Source organism: Rhinopithecus roxellana, chromosome 6 (assembly GCF_007565055.1).
Source record: "Rhinopithecus roxellana isolate Shanxi Qingling chromosome 6, ASM756505v1, whole genome shotgun sequence".
NCBI lineage: Eukaryota > Metazoa > Chordata > Mammalia > Primates > Cercopithecidae > Rhinopithecus > Rhinopithecus roxellana.
The window spans coordinates 146,066,928-146,087,305 of NC_044554.1; positions in this window are offsets into that span (position 1 = coordinate 146,066,928).

Here is a 20,378-nt window from a genome sequence, read left to right on the forward strand (position 1 = left end):
TGCGCCAGCAAGATAGCAGAAGCAGGAAGAAAGCCAGCGGGAAGACACGTAACCCTGAAGATCGAGAAAGAGGTCATCTGTGTACAATGTGAGACTAGGACACTTCCTGCTTACAGGAGACTATAAAACCTTTGCCCCGTCCTCACCTCGGGCTGACGCTATTTTAGGGCTCAGCCTGCCTGTGCCCAGGCACTCATTAAAACAGCACGTTGCTCCACACCGCCTGGTGTTGTCTATTGGCATGCTTTTGGGGTTTGAACCAATACAAGAATCTTTTATGGTCAGGAGTTCGAGACCAGCCTAGCCAATATGGTGAAACCCCATCTCTACCAAAAATATAAAAAATTAGCCAGGTGTGGTGGCATGCACCTGTATTCCCAGCTACTGGGAGGCTGAGGCAGGAGAATTGCTTGAACCTGGGAGGCAGAGGTTGCAGTGACCCGAGATCGCACCACTACACTCCAGCCTGGGCAACAGTGAGTCTCTGTTCTCAAAAAAAAAAAAAAAAAAAAAAAGAAAAGGAAGGAAAGAGAGAGAGAAGGAAAGAAAGAAAAGTCCTCAATGTGGCAGTATTGGCAGTATGGCAGTATTTAGAGGTGGGGCCTTTTAGAGATGATTGGATCATGAGAGCTCTGCCCTCGTGAATAGATTAGTTCATTCACAGATTAATGGATTATCATGGGAAGGGACCTAGTGACTTTATAAGAAGAAGAGATCAAGGCAATGGTGCACGACTGTTCTCCCAGCTACTTGGGAGGCTGAGGTGGGAGCATAGCTTGAGCCCAGAGATTGGAAGCTGCAGTGAGCTATAATCACACCACTGCACTCCAGCCTGTGCAAGAGAGTGAGACCCTGTCTCTAAAAAAAGAAAAGAATAGAAAAGAAAATCACCAATTGACAACCACCATAATAGTAATAAATGATTCAGACAAGAATCAACAATAAATCCTGATTTTTATGGCAAAAATTGGATGAGGAACAGGACATTTATATAGTCCAAAGTAGCTCATCACGAAAATAATCATTGATTTTTTTTTTTTTTTTTTGAGATGGAGCCTCGCTCTGTCGCCCAAACTGGAGTGCAGTGGCCGGATCTCAGCTCACTGCAAACTCCGCCTTTTGGGTTCACGCCATTCTCCTGCCTCAGCCTCCCGAGTAGCTGGGACTACAGGCGCCTGCCACCTCGCCTGACTAGTTTTTTGTATTTTTTAGTAGAGACGGGGTTTCACCGGGTTAGCCACGTTGGTCTACGATCTCCTGACCTTGTGATCTGTCCGTCTTGGCCTTCCAAAGTGCTGGGATTACAGGCTTGAGCCATTGCACCCGGCTAATTGAGTATTAATAGTACAAAATACTGTTTCACTTACAATGATGAAAAAAGAAAGACATTATCTAAACCAATGGATAAAAGTTGACGTTCACAGCTGGGCGTGGTGGCTCATGCCTGTAATCCCAGCACTTTGGGAGGCTGAGGTGGGGAGATCACCTGAGGTCAGGAGTTCCAGACCAGCCTGGCCAATATGGTGAAACCCCGCCTCTGCTAAAAATGCAAAAATTAGCCAGGCATGGTGGCAGGCGTCTGTAATCCTAGCTACTCGTGCCGCTGAGGCAGGAGAATCACTTGAACCCCAGAGGCGGAGGTTGCAGTGAGCCAAGATCGTGTCTCTGCACTCCAGCCTGGGCAACAAGAGCGAGACTCCGTCTCAAAAAAAAAAAAAAAAGAAAAGTTAGCAGTAATGGGACAAATGGCCATGTGCTTTCTGATATGTGGCAGGAAAACCTATCACTGTGTGTTTTTCGCCAAAAATGCATAGATTAAATCTAATCATAAGAAATTATCAGGTAAGCCTAAATTTCAGAACAATCAACAGTGTAACTAGACTGTTCTTTTTAAAAATGTCAAGGTCATGAAAGACATGAAAGTCCGAGGAACAGTGCCAGATTGGAAAGACTAAAGAGGCAGAATAAATACATGCAATTCAACCTTGGATTGGACCCTAGACCTATAAATGACATCATTAGGATGACTGGTGAAATTTGAATGAGCGCTGTGGATAAATGAAAATATAATATCTATGTTAGTTTATTTATTTTGTGGATATTACGTGGTTATGTAGGAGAGTGGTTTTCATTTTAGGAAATATGCACTGAAAGTATTACGGGGTAATGGAACTTCATATCTGCAGTTTATTCTCAAAATGTTCAGAAAAATAGAGTCTGGGCGCAGTTGCTCATGCCTGTAATCCTAGTACTTTGAGAGGCCAAGGTGGGAGGATAGCTTGAACCCAGAAGTTCAAGACCATCCTAGGCAACAGAGTGAGACCCCATCTCTATTTTAAAAAAGAGAGAGAGAGAGAAAAGTGTGTGGCCAGGCACAGTGGCTCACGCCTGTAATCCCAGCACTTTGGGAGGCTGAGGTGGGTGGATCACCTGAGGTCGGGAGTTCGAGACCAGCCTGACCAACATGGAGAAACCTAGTTTCTACTAAAAATACAAAATTAGCCGGGCATGGTGGCACATGCCTGTAATCCCAGCTACTCGGGAGGCAGGAGAATCTCTTGAACCCAGGAGGCAAAGGTTGTGGTGAGCCAAGATCACGCCATTGCACTCCAGCCTGGGCAATAAGAGCAAAACTCCATCTCAAAAAAAAAGCATGTGTGTGTGTATGTAGTGAGAGAGAGAGAGACAGAATAGTAAGACAAATGTGATAGAACATCAATAATTGGGTCATCTGAATGAAAGTTTTATGGGAGTTCTTTGTGGTGTACTTGTAAGTTTTCTATAAGCTGAAATTATTTAAAAATACAAAATTAAGATAGTGTTTAAAAATAAACCACCATGCCTACAAGAAAATTTTTCTAACCTTTCAAGGAACAGATAATTCCAATTTAATACAAGGCTTCCAAAGGATATAAAAAGAAGAAACATTCCTCAATTTAGTCTATGAGGCTAGTGTAATCTTGATACCTAAACTAGATACAGATAATATAAAAAATGAAACAGACTAATCCCACTCATAAACACAGGTGTGAAACTAAACAAAATATTAGTTTTTGTTTAGTTTCAAAACTGAATGCAACAAAACATAGAAAAGATACTACCACTTAAGTTCACTTTATCCCTGCAATATATTTCATCTAACACTAAAAATGTTTGTAAGTGTAATTTATTACAATAGATTAAAGAAAAAAAAACACATATTCTCAATAGTTGTAGGAAAAGCATTTATGAAAAAACCCTTAGCAAACCAAGAATAGAGAGCAATTCTTGTTAGCCAAATAAAGACTATCTACAAAAACCTATAGTAAACATCATTCTTAGTAAAACATTAGAGAAATATTAGAAAATTTCTCTTTAAAAACCAGGATCAAGAAGAGGACGTTTATTGTTCTCATTTCTAGAGCTTGTAGCCAATGCAATAAGACAAGAAAGGGAGGGAGGAAGGAAAGGAGAGAAGGAGAAGGAGAGAGGGGAGGTGGGCAGGTATTAGGAGTGAAAAGGAAGAAACAAAACGGGTTTTATTCAGAGATGATATAAATGTTTACATAGAAAACTCAAAATCCTTTAGACAAATTATTATAATTAATAAGGTTATTAAGATAGCTGGATATAAAGTCAACATACAAAATTTAATTACATTTAGATTCATCAGCCTGAAAGAAAATATAATATCTCAAATGATACCAGTAACAATAGCAAAATAGAGAACCTACTAATAAATTTAATAAAAGACATGCAAGAAATTAAAGGAGATCTAAATAAATACAGAGTTAGTCATGAGCCAGGTTCCTGGATAGGGAGATAGAATCTTTAAAAATATGCTTTAAGAGCATAAACTTGATGGTTGACAAGTTATTTATCTGACTTATCTGCAAAATGGAGGTAATAATAGCACTTACCTCACAGGGCTGTTATGAGTATTACAAGACAATACATACAAGAGGGATTAGAACAATGCCTGCCATGTAGGAAAGTTGTCTGGCACCATGCAGTGATCTTGGAATCAGAAGCCACACACAGCAGGGCAAAAAAATCAAAGCCTGGTTCCCTGAACAATACTGCAGTGACCACCTCTCAGTTTTTATGTGAGAGTGAAATACACTTTTTTTTTTTTTTTAAAGACAGGGTCTTTCTCTGTTGCCCAGACTGGAGTGCAATGGTATGATCACTACAGCCTCAAACTCCTTGGCTCAAGGGATCCTCCCACCCAAGCCTCCCAAGTAGCTGGGACTACATGCACGCGCCATGCTGCCTGGCTAAATTTTGTATTTTCTCGTAGTGACTGAGTCTCTTTATGTTGCCTGGTCTTGAGCTCCTGGGCTCCAGTGATCTTCTTGCCTTGGCCTCACAAAATGCTGGGATTATAGGCATGAGCCACCATGCCTGGCCCAAACGCTTTTTTTTTTTTTTTTGAGATGGAGTCTTGCTTTGTTGCCCAGGCTGGAGTGCAGTGGCACAATCTTGGACAGAGATTGCAACCTCCACCTCCCAGGTTCAAGCAATTCTTCCACCTCAGCCTCCCCAGTACCTGGGATTACAGGCGCCTGCCACCATGCCTGGCTAAATTTTGTATTTTTAGTATAGACAGTGTTTCAACATGTTGGCCAGACTGGTCTCGAACTCCTGACCTCAAGTGGTCCGCCTGCCTTGGCCTCCTAAAGTGCTGGAATTACAGGTGTGAGTCACCACACCTGGCTTCCAAATGCATTCTTTTTTTTTTTGAGACAGACTCTCACTCTGTCACCCAGGCTAGAGTGCAATGGCGTGGTATCAGCTCCCTGCAACCTCCGCCTCCTGGGTTCAAGCTATTCTCCTGCCTCAGCCTCCCGAGTAGTTGGGACTATAGGTATGTGCCACCACACCTGGCTAATTTTTGTATTTTTAGTAGAGATGGGGTTTCACTATGTTGGCCAGGCTGGTCTCAAACTCCTGACCTTGTGATCCTCATGCCTCGGCCTCCCAAAGTGCTGGGATTATAGGCATGAGCCACCGCACCTGGTCCCAAATGCATTCTTAAGGGTCATACTTCCTTTCTGTTGATGTTTCACACCCAGCTTAATCTCAGTGGAGGGTTTTGGAAGCCAAAGCTAGGAGATGCAATATTTCTGATTTTTGCTTGAATGGGAGAAAAAGGAGGGGGAGAAAAAGACAAAGGGGAAGGAAAAAAGAATATGAATTGATCCTTTAAAAAATTATCCTGCCACAGTGGTTCATTCCACCGCGAGCTTAGAGTCGGGAGGCCAGTTCCTGCCTCTAAATGAATTCAGCAGCCCCAGCTCTCACTTTGGTGTGTGGTCCTTCTCGACGAAGAGAGTCAAACTCTGTAAAATATTTTAGGAGATTTATTCTGAGCCACATATAAATGACAAGACCCATGACATAGCCCTCAAGAGGTCCTGAGAACATATTCCCAACGTGGTCGGGCACAGCTTGGTTTTATACATTTCAGGGAAGCATGAGACATCAATCAAATACTCAAGAAATACATTGGTTTTGTTCAGAAAGGTGGGACAACTCAAAGCTGGGGGCTTCCAGGCTGTAGGTAAAGTTAAACATTTTCTGGTTGACAATTGCTTGAGTTTGTCTAAAGACCTGGGATTGACAGAAAGGAATGTTCAGGTTAAGATATTGTGGAGACCGAGTTTTATTGTGCAGAGGAAGCTCTCAGATAGCAGACGTCAGAGACAGAGCAGGTTGTAAAATGTTTCTTTTTTTTCTGAGACAGAGTCTTGCTCTGTCACCCAGGCTGGAGTGCAGTGGTGCCATCTTGGCTCACTGAAACCTCCGCCTCCCAGGTTCAAGCGATTCTCCTGTCTCAGCCTCCTGAGTAGCTGGGATTACAGACGCACACTGCCATGCCCGGGTAATTTTTTTGTATTTTAGTAGAGATGGGCTTTCATCGTGTTGCCCAGGCTGGTCTCAAACTCCTGAGCTCAGGCAATCTGCCCGCCTCAGCCTCCCAAAGTGCTGAGATTACAGGTGGCACCCAGTCATAAAATGTTTCTTTGAATTGGACCTAAAAGGGTCCCTGGCTCTTAGTTGATTATCTCCTGGATCTGGGAAGGAAGAAAGGAAAACAAAGGGGAAAGAGGATTCTCTATAGAATGTGGATTTTTCCCACGAGAGACCTTGCAAGGCAATTTCAAGGTATGGCAAAGAAATATATTTTGGAGTTAAATATTTTCATTTTCTTTCTTGTCTCATAATGTTATGCCAGAGTCAGACTGGAAAGTAAGCCACGACATATAGGATTAAATAAAACCCATCTGATGAGAATTTATGGTTTGTAGGGCATGATTCCCTAGACCCTTAGATAGGAATTTGGGCAAGATTAAAGAATCAGAGCTTAGGCCTCAGTCCCCGCACTTGGCCAAAAAAACATTCCATAGTATGCATGTGCAGGCCAGCGAAACAGCAGCAGGTCCCACAGCGCCAGGAAGGCTCATTCCTAGCATTGTCTGATTTGGCGATCTGGCAGGGACTCACGGTGCTACGAAGTTTTGTTCCTAGAGTCCTCTGATTTGATGGTAATAATTTTAAATATTAGTGATTTGGATCATGGTGGGAGGATATGGCCTAACCCGATGTAATAGCCAATTGTTTAAGGAGTGAAATGGAGTCAGGCTTAGGGTTTAGTCTAAAAAATTCTGGATCAGATCTATTTTCTGAGTCATCATGATCCGGGTCTTTAAATTTGCCTTTTCCTTCTGCTGTATCTGCCATAACATGTACAAGAAATGTCTAATGTTAATACAGTAACAAATATAAAGATAGTGAAGATTTGGACATTCAAGGTTACAGGTAGAATCAGAGGGCAGTAAACAATCGAATCAGCCAGAAGAAAACCCCTGTGCATCATCATATTCTTTGATCAGACTCACAATGTGTTTACTGTCCCTATCAAGGGTTATTTGGACCTTGTGATAAATCTTACTTGAAAATTATGGGACCAAAATTAAATTATAATTTAATAAATTTAGTCTCTCTTCCGGCCCATTTATCTCCATAGGTGTAGCATCCTGAAGAGGGTATAAATTAAATGCAAGAAATGCCTGGTCCTCAGTGTCTAAATTGTTAAAGACTTGTTAACAGTAGACAAATCTCTTTTTCCCACCACTTTGTATTGCACCATATACTGGTATTTGGGAGAGAAAAGGTTTTGTCACAGGAGAAGTCATATAATTCCACAGTGTCAGTTTTTCCTCTGCAGGACTCCCTATGGCTGAGAGCTTTAAGAGTCAAAAGACTTATAGCCAATTAATTGTTCCAGGCCAGATAGGAATGAATGTGGACAGGCATTCATTACTTCCTAAAATTATTTTAAGTTAAAAAATCCCAGTACTTTGGGAGACCGAGGTGGGTGGATCATGAGGTTAGGAGTTTGAGACCAGCCTGGCCAAGATGGTGAAACCCCATCTCTATTAAAAATACAAAAATTAGGCTGGGTACGGTGGCTCACACCTGTAATCCCAGCATTTTGGGAGGCCGAGGTGGGCGGATCACGAGGTCAGGAGATCGAGACCATCCTGGCTAACATGGTGAAACTCGGTCTCTACTAAAAATACAAAAAATTAGCTGGATGTGGTGGTGGGCACCTGTAGTCCCAGCTACTCGGGAGGCTGAGGCAGGAGAATGGTGTGAACCCGGGTGAGCTTGCAGTGAGCCGAGATCGTGCCACTGCATTCCAGCCTGGGCGACAGAGCAAGACTCCGTCTCAAAAAAAAAAAAAAAAAAAAAGTAGCCAGGCGCAGTAGCAGGCGCCTGTAATCCCAGCTACTCACGAGGACGAGGCAGGAGAATCACTTGAACCCAGGAGGTGGAGGTTGCAGTGAGCCGAGATTGCTTCATTGCACTCCAGCCTGGGTGACAGAGCGAGACTCCATCCTCCCTCCCAAAGAAAGAAAAAAAAGCCAGCATTAAGCCAAAATGCAAAGTTACAAGACCAACTTATTTTTAACTTCTATGTGTTGAGCTACTGTAAGCTTGGTTTATGTTACAGATGTATAGCAATTAGCAATACAAAACGTAAGCACTGTTCTGAAAAATTATTAAAAATGTGTATATGTGTACAGATATATTTATCTTCACAGCTTATAATTGGGAGTATTATGCCCAGGAGGCTTTGTTACAAGGTATTTTACCCCATTAATAAAGATATTTTTAAAATTTTATAGTAAGCAGAAAATTTTTGTGGTTGGGGTATATGCAAAAGTGACACATAATAGTTTAGAAGGCAACTAAACTTGTTTTACCAGCTGTTTAGGCATTTTTTGTACCCCCTTCTTGATTTGGAAGTTTGATCTTCTCCTAATTTTATCCCTCAAATCTGGCTCTTGCAATCTTACGTGCCCACCTCTTTCCTCCGAGATAGTCCTGGGCCTAGAGAGAGGCAGCTTGTATGGTTTTTTTTTTTTTTTTTTTAGACAGGGTCTCACTCTGTCGCCCAGGCTGGAGTGCAGTGGCGTGATCTTGGCTCACTGCAACCTCCACCTCCTGGGTTCAAACGATTCTCCTGCTTCAGCCTCTCGAGTAGCTGGAATTACACATGCATGCCACCATGCCTGGCTAATTTTTCGTATTTTTAGTAGAGATGGGGTTTCACCATGTTAGCCAGGATGGTATCTATCTCCTCACCTTGTGATCCGCCCGCCTCAGCCTCCCAAAGTCCTGGGATTACAGGCGTGAGTCACTGTGCCTGCCTGTCTTCAGGCACAGTGAATACTAGAAAGGGGAACATCCCTTAGTTACATATAGCACTCACTTTCCTAAGACATTTAGGTAAAAGGGGTTGCAACTACCTTACATAAAGCTCGTTTAAACATCTTACATCTTACATTTTATGATTCTATTGACCCGTATGTGTTTATGTTCTGATCCCAGGAAGCCTTTTTTAATCTCCAGTCCATTTTACCTTTTCTGGTGAAAAGGGTTTGGTTTCCCAGCAGGGAGTTGCATCTGTAAGACCTATGAGGGACAGCAGATTTGATAAGGCAAACAGACCTATGATTCTGTGGGAGGGGCACCATGAAAAAAGGGCTTCCTTAACCTCCAAATTTACCATGACCTGGGTAATAGACATACTAGGTTGGAGGATATCCCAGTTATCATAAAGTTAGTCCAACAAACTTGCATAAGAAACATATTAGCTGCTTCATCTGCGGTACTTCACTTGGTATTTTATTAGGGAGAGTTAGGCAGTCCCCTTCTCAGGGCAAAACAAACTTTATAATGGCATTATCTGGCCCACTAGGCTGATTGCTTTTTCAGGAATAACTCCTTGTGCATTTGGATCACAGATACTCAGTGATTGTTCAGTAATGAGCTGTGGGTTCTGCATTAATCCAAACAAGCTCTTAAATTCTGCAGCATTTAAAATTAAGAATTTTGTGGCCTGGCAGGGTGGCTCACACCTGTAATCCCAGCACTTTGAGAGGCCGAGGCGGGCAGACCATGAGGTCAGGAGTTCCAGACCAGCCTGGCCAACATGATGAAACCTCATCTCTAATAAAAATACAAAAATTAGCCAGGCATGGTGGCGCATGCCTGTAATCCCAGCTACTCCGGAGGCTGAGGCAGAAGAATCGCTTGAACCTGGGAGGCAGAGGTTGCAGTGAGCCGAGATCATGCCATTGTACTCCAGCCTGAGCGACAAGAGCAAGACTCCATTGCGAAATAAATAACATAACATAACATAAAGAATTTTGTCCCTAAATGGTTTTTGGTTTTGTTTTTGTTTTATTTACTTATTTATTTTTGAGACAGAGCCTTGCTCCATTGCCCAGGCTGGAATGCAGTGGCTGGGTCTAGGCTCACTGCAAGCTCTGCCCGGCTGGGGTTCACGCCATTCTCCTGCCTCAGCCTCCGGTGTAGCTGGGACTACAGGCGCCTGCCACCACGCCCGGCTAATTTTTTGTATTTTTAGTAGAGACGGGGTTTCACCGTTTTAGCCAGGATGGTCTCGATCTCCTGACCTCGTGATCCGCCTGCCTCGCCTTCCAAAGTATTGGGATTACAGGTGTGAGTCACCGTGCCCGGTCCCCTAAAGTGATTATTTTTACAATCCACTGTAGTAAAGATTTTTTTTAAAGAAGCTGAGTGATACCAATCTACAAAATGGAACAATTCCTTTACATTACACCCTTTGGTTTTAAAGTTACTTGGTTTTGCCCTTTCCCCATATCGACTGTTTTCTTGGATAATCATAGGATTCAGAGTTTTGTTGCCTTGGCTTTTTAAAAACGTTTATTTGAATTTATTTAGTTTATCTGCATAATTTCCTTTGTTAGAAATCAACTAAATAACTTTTTTTTTTTTTTTTTTTTTTTTTTAATCTAAGACAGAGTTTCTTTCTTGTTGCCCAGGCTAGAGTGCAATGGCACAATATCGGCTCACTGCAACCTCCATCTCCCAGGTTCAAGTGGTTCTCCTGCTTCAGCCTCTCCAAGTAGCTGGAATTACAGGCATGCGCCACCACGCCCGGCTAATTTTTTGTATATTCAGCAGAGACAGGGTTTTGCTACGTTGGCCAGGCTGGTCTCAAATTCCTGATCTCAGGTGATCCACCTGCCTTGGCTTCCCAAAGTGCTGGGATTACAGACATATAAAGCAACTCTTAAGTAGTTTTCTTAACCAAAAAGACACTTACTTTTTTTTTTTTTTGAGAATTGACATCCTTGTGTTTATAAAATTTTAACAAAAGCATATTTTATGCTCCACTCTTTTAACTTTTAGTAACCCGTATTTCCAGTAGGGAAACAAGTCTTAACATGACTTTAAGATGTTAAATTACTGGAGACAGTTCTGAGATTAAGTTTATCAAATTTATTTTACCAGTGATTACCAAGGTTATGTAAATTAAAAGGCATCTGAGCTAGCTTTTACCAATGTGATAAGCACTTACATTTTTTAAATTAGAGCTCTTTCATGTAGCTGGGAAGTGAAATACCACTTCCACAGGACACATAAAGATAGAGATAGGCATGTTCAAAAGATACTTTATTTGCCTGTTTTCAAAACAATTTTTCTCCCTTGCTTTAGATAATTAGTAAAAGTTACAGGAGCCAACAAAAGGTGAAGGAGACAACCATCATTCAAGGCCTTTTCAAAGGTGAAAGAGTAGCACTTTTAAAATATCAATCCCGTGGCCGGGCGCGGTGGCTCAAGCCTGTAATCCCAGCACTTTGGGAGGCCGAGACGGGTGGATCACGAGGTCAGGAGATCGAGACCATCCTGGCTAACATGGTGAAACCCCGTCTCTACTAAAAATACAAAAAACTAGCCGGGCGAGGTGGCGGGCGCCTGTAGTCCCAGCTACTTCGGAGGCTGAGGCAGGAGAATGGCGTAAACCCAGGAGGCGGAGCTTGCAGTGAGCTGAGGTCCGGCCACTGCACTCCAGCCCGGGCGACAGAGCAAGACTCCGTCTCAAAAAAAAAAAAATAAAATAAAATAAAATAAAATAAAATATCAATCCCAAGAATGTTAAAGAAACAGATTATAGACCGGATGTGGTGGCTCACGCCTGTAATCCCAGCACTTTAGGAGGCCGAGGTGGGCCGATCACGAGATCAGAGATCGAGACCATCCTGGCTAACACGGTAAAACCCCGTCTCTACTAAATATACAAAAAAAATTAGCCGGGCGTGGTGGCAGGTGCCTGTAGTCCCCGCTACTTGGGAGGCTGAGGCAGGAGAAAGGCGTGAACCCGGGAGGCGGAGCTTGCAGTGAACCGAGATCGCGCCACAGCACTCCAGCCTGGGCCACAGAGCAAGACTCCGTCTCAAAAAAAAAAAAAAAAGAAAGAAAAAGAAAAAGAAAAGAAAAAACCAGATTACAGAATTTAAAAATTTAAATACTTCTTGAATTAAAAATAAGTCAATATTTGTAATAAAAGCTTGTTTTAACCAGTTATTTAGTTTTGTGTTAGTGCATTTTTTAATATTAAAGACCTATTTCTAGAAAGATTATTATGGTTTCTTTTTAATTACATCCAACTGAATTATACAACTCCTTTAAAAAATTCGTTTTACTAACCTTATTATGACTTACATAGTTCATTTACAACGTGTTTAGACTGTTTTGTCATATATAGCACTCTTTTTTTTTTTTTTTTGAGACAGAGTCTCGCTCTGTCGCCCAGGCTGGAGTGCAGTGGACGGATCTCAGCTCACTGCAAGCTCCCCCTCCCGGGTTTACGCCATTCTCCTGCCTCAGCCTCCCGAGTAGCTGGGACTACAGGCGCCTGCCACCTCGCCCGACTAGTTTTTTTTTTTTTTTTTTTTTTTTTTTAGTAGAGACGGGGTTTCACCGTGTTAGCCAGGATGGTCTCGATCTCCTGACCTTGTGATCCGCCCGCCTCGGCCTCCCAAAATGCTGGGATTACAGGCTTGAGCCACCGCGCCCGGCATATATAGCACTCTTTCTTGTACAACCCCATCATTTTTATTTTAGGACAAAAATTTACCACACAAGATTGTTTCTTATATAAAGTTACTTTCCTTTTTTTTTAATCAAAAATACCTCTTTATATCTTTAACTTGCTTTATATCTCTTATTTCCTGATTCCTTTACCTTGTTTTACACATAACCCTTATATAAGCCTTGAATTAGACAAAGATATTTTACCTTTAATAAATTCTTAAATTTATTTTAAGAATTCTTTAATTCTTTAATTATTAATAAATTATTTAATTCTTAAATTGGAATTGCCCAGATACTTAATATCAATTAACAACCTTAGATCCTAAATTATGACGAGTTTGTTCCATTACATTTTCCTGATTAATTTAGTAATTTAGCTAGATGATTTACAGAAAATTATGATAGCCAATATTTAAAGTTATTTTTCTATTAACCATTTTTATAGCTGTGAATTTTAGGTATTTACTTAAGTAATAAAACTTGTGATTAGTTTTAAGGGTATTTATAACAATTATTTATAACAATATCTCAGTTTCAGCTGTTTTCATTTAAGTCAACAATCATAAGCATATACAAGCAAAGATCATTCTGTCTTGGGCTGGGTTTTATAGTTTATAACCCTTATGGCAAATCTTAAAGTATTCTGCAGGAATAAACATGAAACTACTTATCAATAAATGCAAACAAAATGCTAATAATTCTAAAGACATTGCTGATATTATTTTACCAATAATTTAAAAGCCGCCTTATTTAGTAAAGGTTTCACTTATGTCATGTGAACTTGCATTTGACTAGACTTCTTTTTTTGTGTGTCTGATTTCAGCACTTTTTTTTTGTTTGTTTGTTTTGAGACGGAGTCTTGCTCTGTCGCCCAGGTTGGAGTGCAATGGCGCGATCTCGGCTCACTGCATTAAGTGCTTTTTTTGGAAGCCAATTAATTAGAGCTCTTTATATATTTTTAGTAGTGAGAATATTGTGTACACACAAATATATAGACGTATTAGACATGCCAATAGAAGCACATCGTATAGACTCATAAAAACCTCCCTTGTTTCCCCGTTTTTAGAAATCTTACCCCAGGCAATTGTCAGCTAAGTAGCCTTAGATTTGCATATTAAGGGCAACTCAGGTGAAAACCAGATAGCAATATTTACATCATAAGGTACAAAGAGAAAGTCTGGAAAGTCTGGTACGCTAGAGGGAAATTGAAACGGATTTAGGCCGGGTGCGGTAGCTCAGGCCTGTAATCCCAACATTTTGGGAGGCCGAGGTGTGTGGATCACCTGAGGTCTGATGTTTGAGACCAGCCTGGCCAATATGGTAAAACTCCATATCTTCTAAAATACAGAAATTAGCCGGGTGTGGTGGCGGGCGCCTGTAATCCCAGCTACTAAGGAGGCTGAGGCACAAGAATCGCTTGAACCCAGGAGACGGAGGTTGCAGTGAGCCAAGATCACACAACTGCACACTCTAGCCTTTGAGCCAAGAGTAAGACTTGGTCTCAAAAAAATAAAAACAAAAAACACAACAGATTCAATTGTCAATTGAACCTAAAATTATGGAAGTCTATCATAAAGGTCTTTAAATATATACACACACATACACACACACAGTTTCCATAGCTGTTACTTCAGTACTTTAGCCATGAGATAAATACAACTTAGCTTGCAAAATACACTGTTAAATCCAAACAGTGGTTTTTATCTCAGTAGAAAAGTAATAGCAGATTAAAGCAGGAAGAAAAGAAAATAGAAGAGAACCTAAGCACTCTATAGTTTGCAGGTGGACCTTAAGACTCCTTTTCCTTAATGTAAACGTGCACAAAGACCATAGTACTTCCATTTTATATAAACTCTGGCAAGTAGTGGTGCCATAAAATCTCCAGAGTGCCCAGAAGGGGGTCATCCTCCTTGTTTTCTCCTTATTCTTAGATATGTTTCCCATTTTTTTTTTCCTTTTTTCTTAAAAGGAGGAACTGAGCAGTAGCCTAGAGTTTTTGTGTGGTGGATTGATGCATGCTGCTTGTGGGCAGGACTCCACAGTGTGTCACCACTGAGTCGTTTCCACCTTCTTACGGGTCTCAGTTTCTCTCTCCAGGGGTCTGTGACCTCTGAGAGGGCTCAAAACGCTGAGTGATCAGCCCTTATATGCGTTTCTGGATGCACCATTTTAAAATTAATTTTTGGAGGGATTTCCCTGCAGGGTCACTGCATGTCACAGGGGATCAATCTCCCAGGCACTCCCACGAGGCCCCCAGTCACCCAGGGGTGTCTTTTGGCTGGGAGGAGCAAGTGCCCTTTCTCTTCGGAGCTGAAAAATTCAGTCTCTCATTTGTCTATGAAAACAACAGTTCAGTTCCGCACAGAAATGCACACAGGAAAACTGAATCAGGACAAATTTCAGGAGAAAAAGCAATAGAGAATTCCCTTGAGAGTGCATCTCCTAACTAGAATTAGGATCCTTAAACAACAGCTCAGAATAAATCAAGAACCATCAACCAAAGGGAGGACTTCTGCCTGGGGCTCAGCAGGACTCACCAGTTCCACTGGAGGAGAAGCTCAAACTCAGGGGAGCTTCAGTGGACCTCTGCTGGTACCTTAGCTCTGGTTTCTGGCAACTCCTTTGGGGTCCTGAGTCTTCTCTGAGGCCCCATGTATTTAGACGCCAAAATATTGTCAACAAAAAGAGTCAAACTCTGTAAAATATTTTAAGAGATTTATTCTGAGCCACATACGAGTGACCATGGCCCGTGACACAGCCCTCAGGAGGTCCTGAGTACATGTGCCCAAGGTGGTCAGGGCACAGCTTGGTTTTATATATTTCGGGGAGGCATAAGACATCAATCAAATACATTTAAGAAATATATTGGTTTTGTTCAGAAAGGTGGGACAACTCAAAGTTGGGGGCTTCTAGGCTATAGGTAAATTTAAACATTTTCTGATTGACAATTGGTTGAGTTTGTCTAAAGACCTGGGATCAATAGAAAGGAATGTTCAGGAATATTGTGGAGATCAAGTTTTGTTGTGCAGAAGGAGTTCTCAGATAGCAGACTTCAGAGAGACAGCAGGTTGTAAAATGTTTCTTATCAGACCTAAAAGGGTCCTTGGCTCTTAGTTGATTATCTCCTGGATCTGGGAAGGAAGGAAGGAAAACAAAGGGGAAAGGGGATTCTCTATCGAATGTGGATTTTTCCCACAAGAGACTTTGCAGGGCAATTTCAAGGTATGGCAAGGAAATGTATTTTGGGGTTAAGTATTTTGATTTTCTTCCTTGTCTCATAATGTTATGCCAGAGTCAGATTGGAAAGTAAGCCACGATATATAGGATTAAATAAAACCCATCTGATGAGAATTTATTGTTTGTAGGGCATGACTCCCTAGACCCCTTAGATAGGAATTTGGGCAAGATAAAAAATCAGAGTGACCGGGCATGGTGGCTCACACCTGTAATCCCAACACTTTGGGAGGCTGAGGCGGGTGGATCACTTGAGGTCAGGAATTCGAGACAAGCCTGACCAACATGGTGAAACCCCATCCCTACTGAAAATACAGAAATTAGCCAGGTGTGGTGGCGTGCGCCTATAATTCCCAGCTACTTGGGAGGCTGAAGCAGGAGAATCACTTGGACCTGGGAGGTAGAGGTTGCAGTGAGCTGAGATCGCCCCACTGCACTCCAGCCTGGGTGACAAGAGTGAAACTCCATCTCAAAAAAAAAAAAAAATCAGAGCTTAGTCCTCATCCTCTTGACCCTTGCAGTTCTCCCTCTACCTCCCTGGTAGAGAACTGAGAACTCACCAGAACATCAAAACGCACCTGAAAAAGCCTGAGAACAACTTAAGGATATAATTTTCTTCCCTGAGTACACGTGTTGGGTTTAAACTGCTGTGGAGAAAAACCTGACCAGATGTTGGAATATGGAAAGAGACACAAAGAGGGGCACAAGCAAACAGTGACACTGGGGGAAATGACACAATTGCCCGCCTTTCCTTTCTTCCCTAGCCTACTGTCACTCCTGTGTTTCCATGTCAGGATCAACCCCACGTTTACCCTGACTCGGTGCCCACTGCTCCTCCTCTTTCAACAGCTTCTCCTTCTCAGACTGGTAGAAATGAACCTCAGCCTTGAAAGAGTCTGTCACCTTGGTTCTTAGGGTTCTGTCTCACAATACTATGTCCATGTGGCCACTGTGCTGGCTGAGAACCAGCAACAGCAGAGCTGTGAGGTTGGAAGGGTTGTTACTTCCTTCTGCCCTCCAAATGCCATCTTCAGGAAATGGTTCTATCTTGAACTTTTTTTTTCTTTCTGTTTCAGAAATGTATCACCTTTCCAGGATCTTAAGGGAAGGGGGATGACAATGTATCAGACTTTTAGCTAGATTTATTCATGTTATCCTCCCAACCATCCCCAAAAGAGGGTGTTGTTCTACCCACTGTGAAATCATTAGTAGAAATGTTTGAGGTGTCCAGGAGGTAGTGAGAGAAGAAGGTGCCTCTGAAAGGTCATGTGATGGAAATGAAAGCTTCCCTGTGTCAGAGACCTGTGAACCAGAGCAACTCCATCTTAAACAGGAGCTGGGTAAAATGAGGCTGAAACCTACTGGGCTGCATTCCCAGACTGGTAAGCCATTCTAAGTCACAGAATGAGATAAAAGGTTGGCACAAAATACAGATCATAAAGACCTTGCTGATAAAACAGTTTGCAGTAAAGGAGCCAGCCAAAACCCACCAAAACCAAAATGACCATGAGAGTGACCTCTGGTGGTCCTCACTGCTACATTCCCAGCAGCACCGAGACAGTTAACAAGTGCCATGGCAGCGTCAGGAAGTTGTTACCCTACATGGCCTAAAAAGGGGAGGCATAAATAATCCACCCTTTGTTTAGCTTATAATCAAAAAATAACCAAAAAATGGGCAACCAGCAGCCCCTGGGGCTGCTCTGTCTATAGAGTAGCCATTCTTTTATATTTCTTCACTTTCTTTTTTTTTTTTTTATTTTTGAGACGGCGTCTCGCTCTGTTGCCAGGCTGGAGTGCAGTGGTGCAATCTTGGCTCACTGCAACCTCTGCCTTCCAGGTTCAAGTGATTCTCCTGCCTCAGCCTCCCAAGTAGCTGTGACTACAGGCATCCACCACTATGCCTGGCTAATTTTTTTGTACTTTTTTAGTAGAGATGGTGTTTCACCATGTTGGCCAGGATGGTCTCGATCTCTTGACCTTGTGATCCACCTGCCTTGGCCTCCCAAAGTGCTGGGATTAGAGCCGTGAGCCACCACGCCCAGCCTTTTTTTTTTTGGAAATGGAATCTCACTCTTTTACTTTGTCTATAGAGTAGCCATTCTTTTATTTCTTTACTTTCTTTTTTTTTTTGGAAATGAAGTTTCACTCTGTCACCTAAGCTGGAGTGCAGTGGTATGATCTCAGCTCACTGCAACTTCTGCCTCCTGGGTTCGAGCGATTCTCCTGTCTCAGCCCCCTGAGTAGCCAGGACTACAGGCACGCGACATTCCACCTGGCTAATTTTTGTATTTTTAGTAGAGATGGAGTTTCACCACGTTGGCTAGGCTGGTCTGGAACTCCCGACCTCAAGTGATCCACCCACCTCAGCCTCCCAAAGTGCCGAGCTTATAGGTATAAGCCACCACACCCAGCTAAAAGCTAGTTTGTTGACTTTTTTTAAAATCAAGATATTTCTTGCACATCTGAGTTTATACAGTGACATTAACATGGGTTACTTATAAATAAATTAAACCTCCGAGAAGTTAAATAACAAGTCCAAGACTACACAGCTAACAAGGATCAGAGATGAAAATTGAATACGCTTTTGCTTCTACCACCCAGGCTTTTCCCATTCTAACTTGCTACCTCTTATGCATTATGAGAATAATCTTCTTCTCTGAAATTACTGCCAATTCACTATGAGCACCTGATGGAAATAAATAAATAAATAAAATTACTGCCAAGTAAACCACTTACAGTTAACCACAACCATCAATTTTGCCTTCTAAATACTTCTTAAAACTTTCAGTGTTCTTCATACTCAATGCCAACACCCTAGGCCAGTTATCATCTCTCACTCAAATATTTGTTATCGCTCTCTAGTCTCCTTGTATTCGTTCCTCTAAATCTTGTTCAAGGCTGAGCGCAGTGGCTCGGTGTAATCCCAGCACTTTGGGAGGTTGAGGCTGGAGGATTGATTGAGTCCAGGAGTCAAGACCAGTCTGAGCAATATGGGGAGACCCTGTAACAACCACTCTTCTGAGTGATCTTCTCAAAATGGAAATCTGATCACATTCCTGTTCTATCTAAAACTCCTTACTGACGTCATGATGTTTTAGGATTTAGTCCAAAATCCCTAACCTGGCTGTCAGTCTTTGTGAGCGTTTTTGCAGCTTCATCCCTTATAACTACCTTTGCAATTTGATCTCCAGTGGTCCTCCGGGGTGCTGTGCTTCAGCTACAGGGCCTCTGAACATGTGATTCTAAATGCCAAAAACATCACATGTCATGTCAAATCTCTTTTCTCAGTGAAACCTTTCCTGATTCCTCTAGACGAGGTCGGTTCTGTCAGTTTTTACTTTTATAACACTTAGTACTTTTTCTTCATAGCACTTCAAGCAGATTATACTTAATTATTTTTGTGGTTACTGGATTAAAATTCATCTTTCCTAATAGATTGTTAGCTTCATGAGGACAGGGATAATGTCTATTGAAAAAGCTGGCTTGTGGGCTGACACAAAATAGATGCTCAGTAAGTACCTGTTGAATGAATGAACAAACCTTAAGAAGATAAACATAAATGAAAGCAGGGGCTGAGATTATGATGGTCTATGGTTCTGGATTTACTTTTGTGAACCTCAGAAAATCTGAGATAGGTCTCAGTTAATTTAGAAAGTTTATTTTGCCAAGGTTGAGGATGCACCTGTGACACAGCCGCAGGAGGTCCTGGCAACATGTGCCCGAGGTGGTTTGGGTGCAGCTTGGTTTTATACATTTTTGGGAGACGTGAGTCTTCAATCAAGTACATTTAAGAAATACATTGGTCTGGTCCACAGAGGCGGGACAACTCAAAGTGAGGTGGGTGGGGGCTTCTAGGCTAAGGTAAATTTCAACATTTTCTGGTTGACAATTAGTTGAGTTTGTCTAAAGCCCTGGGATCAATAGAAAGAAATGTTTGGGTTACAATAAGAAGTTGTGGAGACAGATGAAGCTTTTAGCTAGCAGGCTTCAGAAAGAACAGGCTGTAAAATGCTTCTTATCAGACTGAAAGTCTGTGTTGATCTTAATGGTGGAGGTATAATGAGGCATGTCTGATCCCCACTTCCCTTCATGGCCTGAACCAGTCTTTCATGTTACATTTTAACAGCCCTCGCTGAGGAGCAAGTTCATTTAGATGGTTGGGAGGCCTTAGAATTTTATTTTTGGTTTACGCTTTGATGGCTTTTCTTACACAGAAATAATTGTGGAGAAAAAATAACAAGCCGTTTTAATTATTGATTTAAAAACAAGTAGGTATGGATGCTTTCAAAACAAGTAGGTTTTGTTATACAGCTGCAGTACATTCATTCCTGTACAGAAAACATACTCCAGGGCAGCTCACGACTGGCTTCGTTTGGTTCACACTAACTTCCAAGAAAAGTGAATCACAGATAGTGAGACTGTCCAGAGGAGCCACGGGAACAGGACGGACTGTAATTCACTTTGTCTTATTGTTGCCTCACACAATTAAATGCTACTTGGTATTGATTACAAAGGAATGGAATGTTTCCTTTTTGTTGTTGTTATTGTTGTTTTTGTTTTTGTTTTTGAGACAGGGTCTCCCTTCGTCACCCAGATTGGAATGCAGTGGTGTGAACATGGCTCACTGCAGCCTTGAGCCCCTCCTGGGCCCAAGTGATCCTCCCACCCCTCCCACCTCAGTCTCCTGAGTAGCTGGGATTACAAGCACACGACACCACACCCAATTA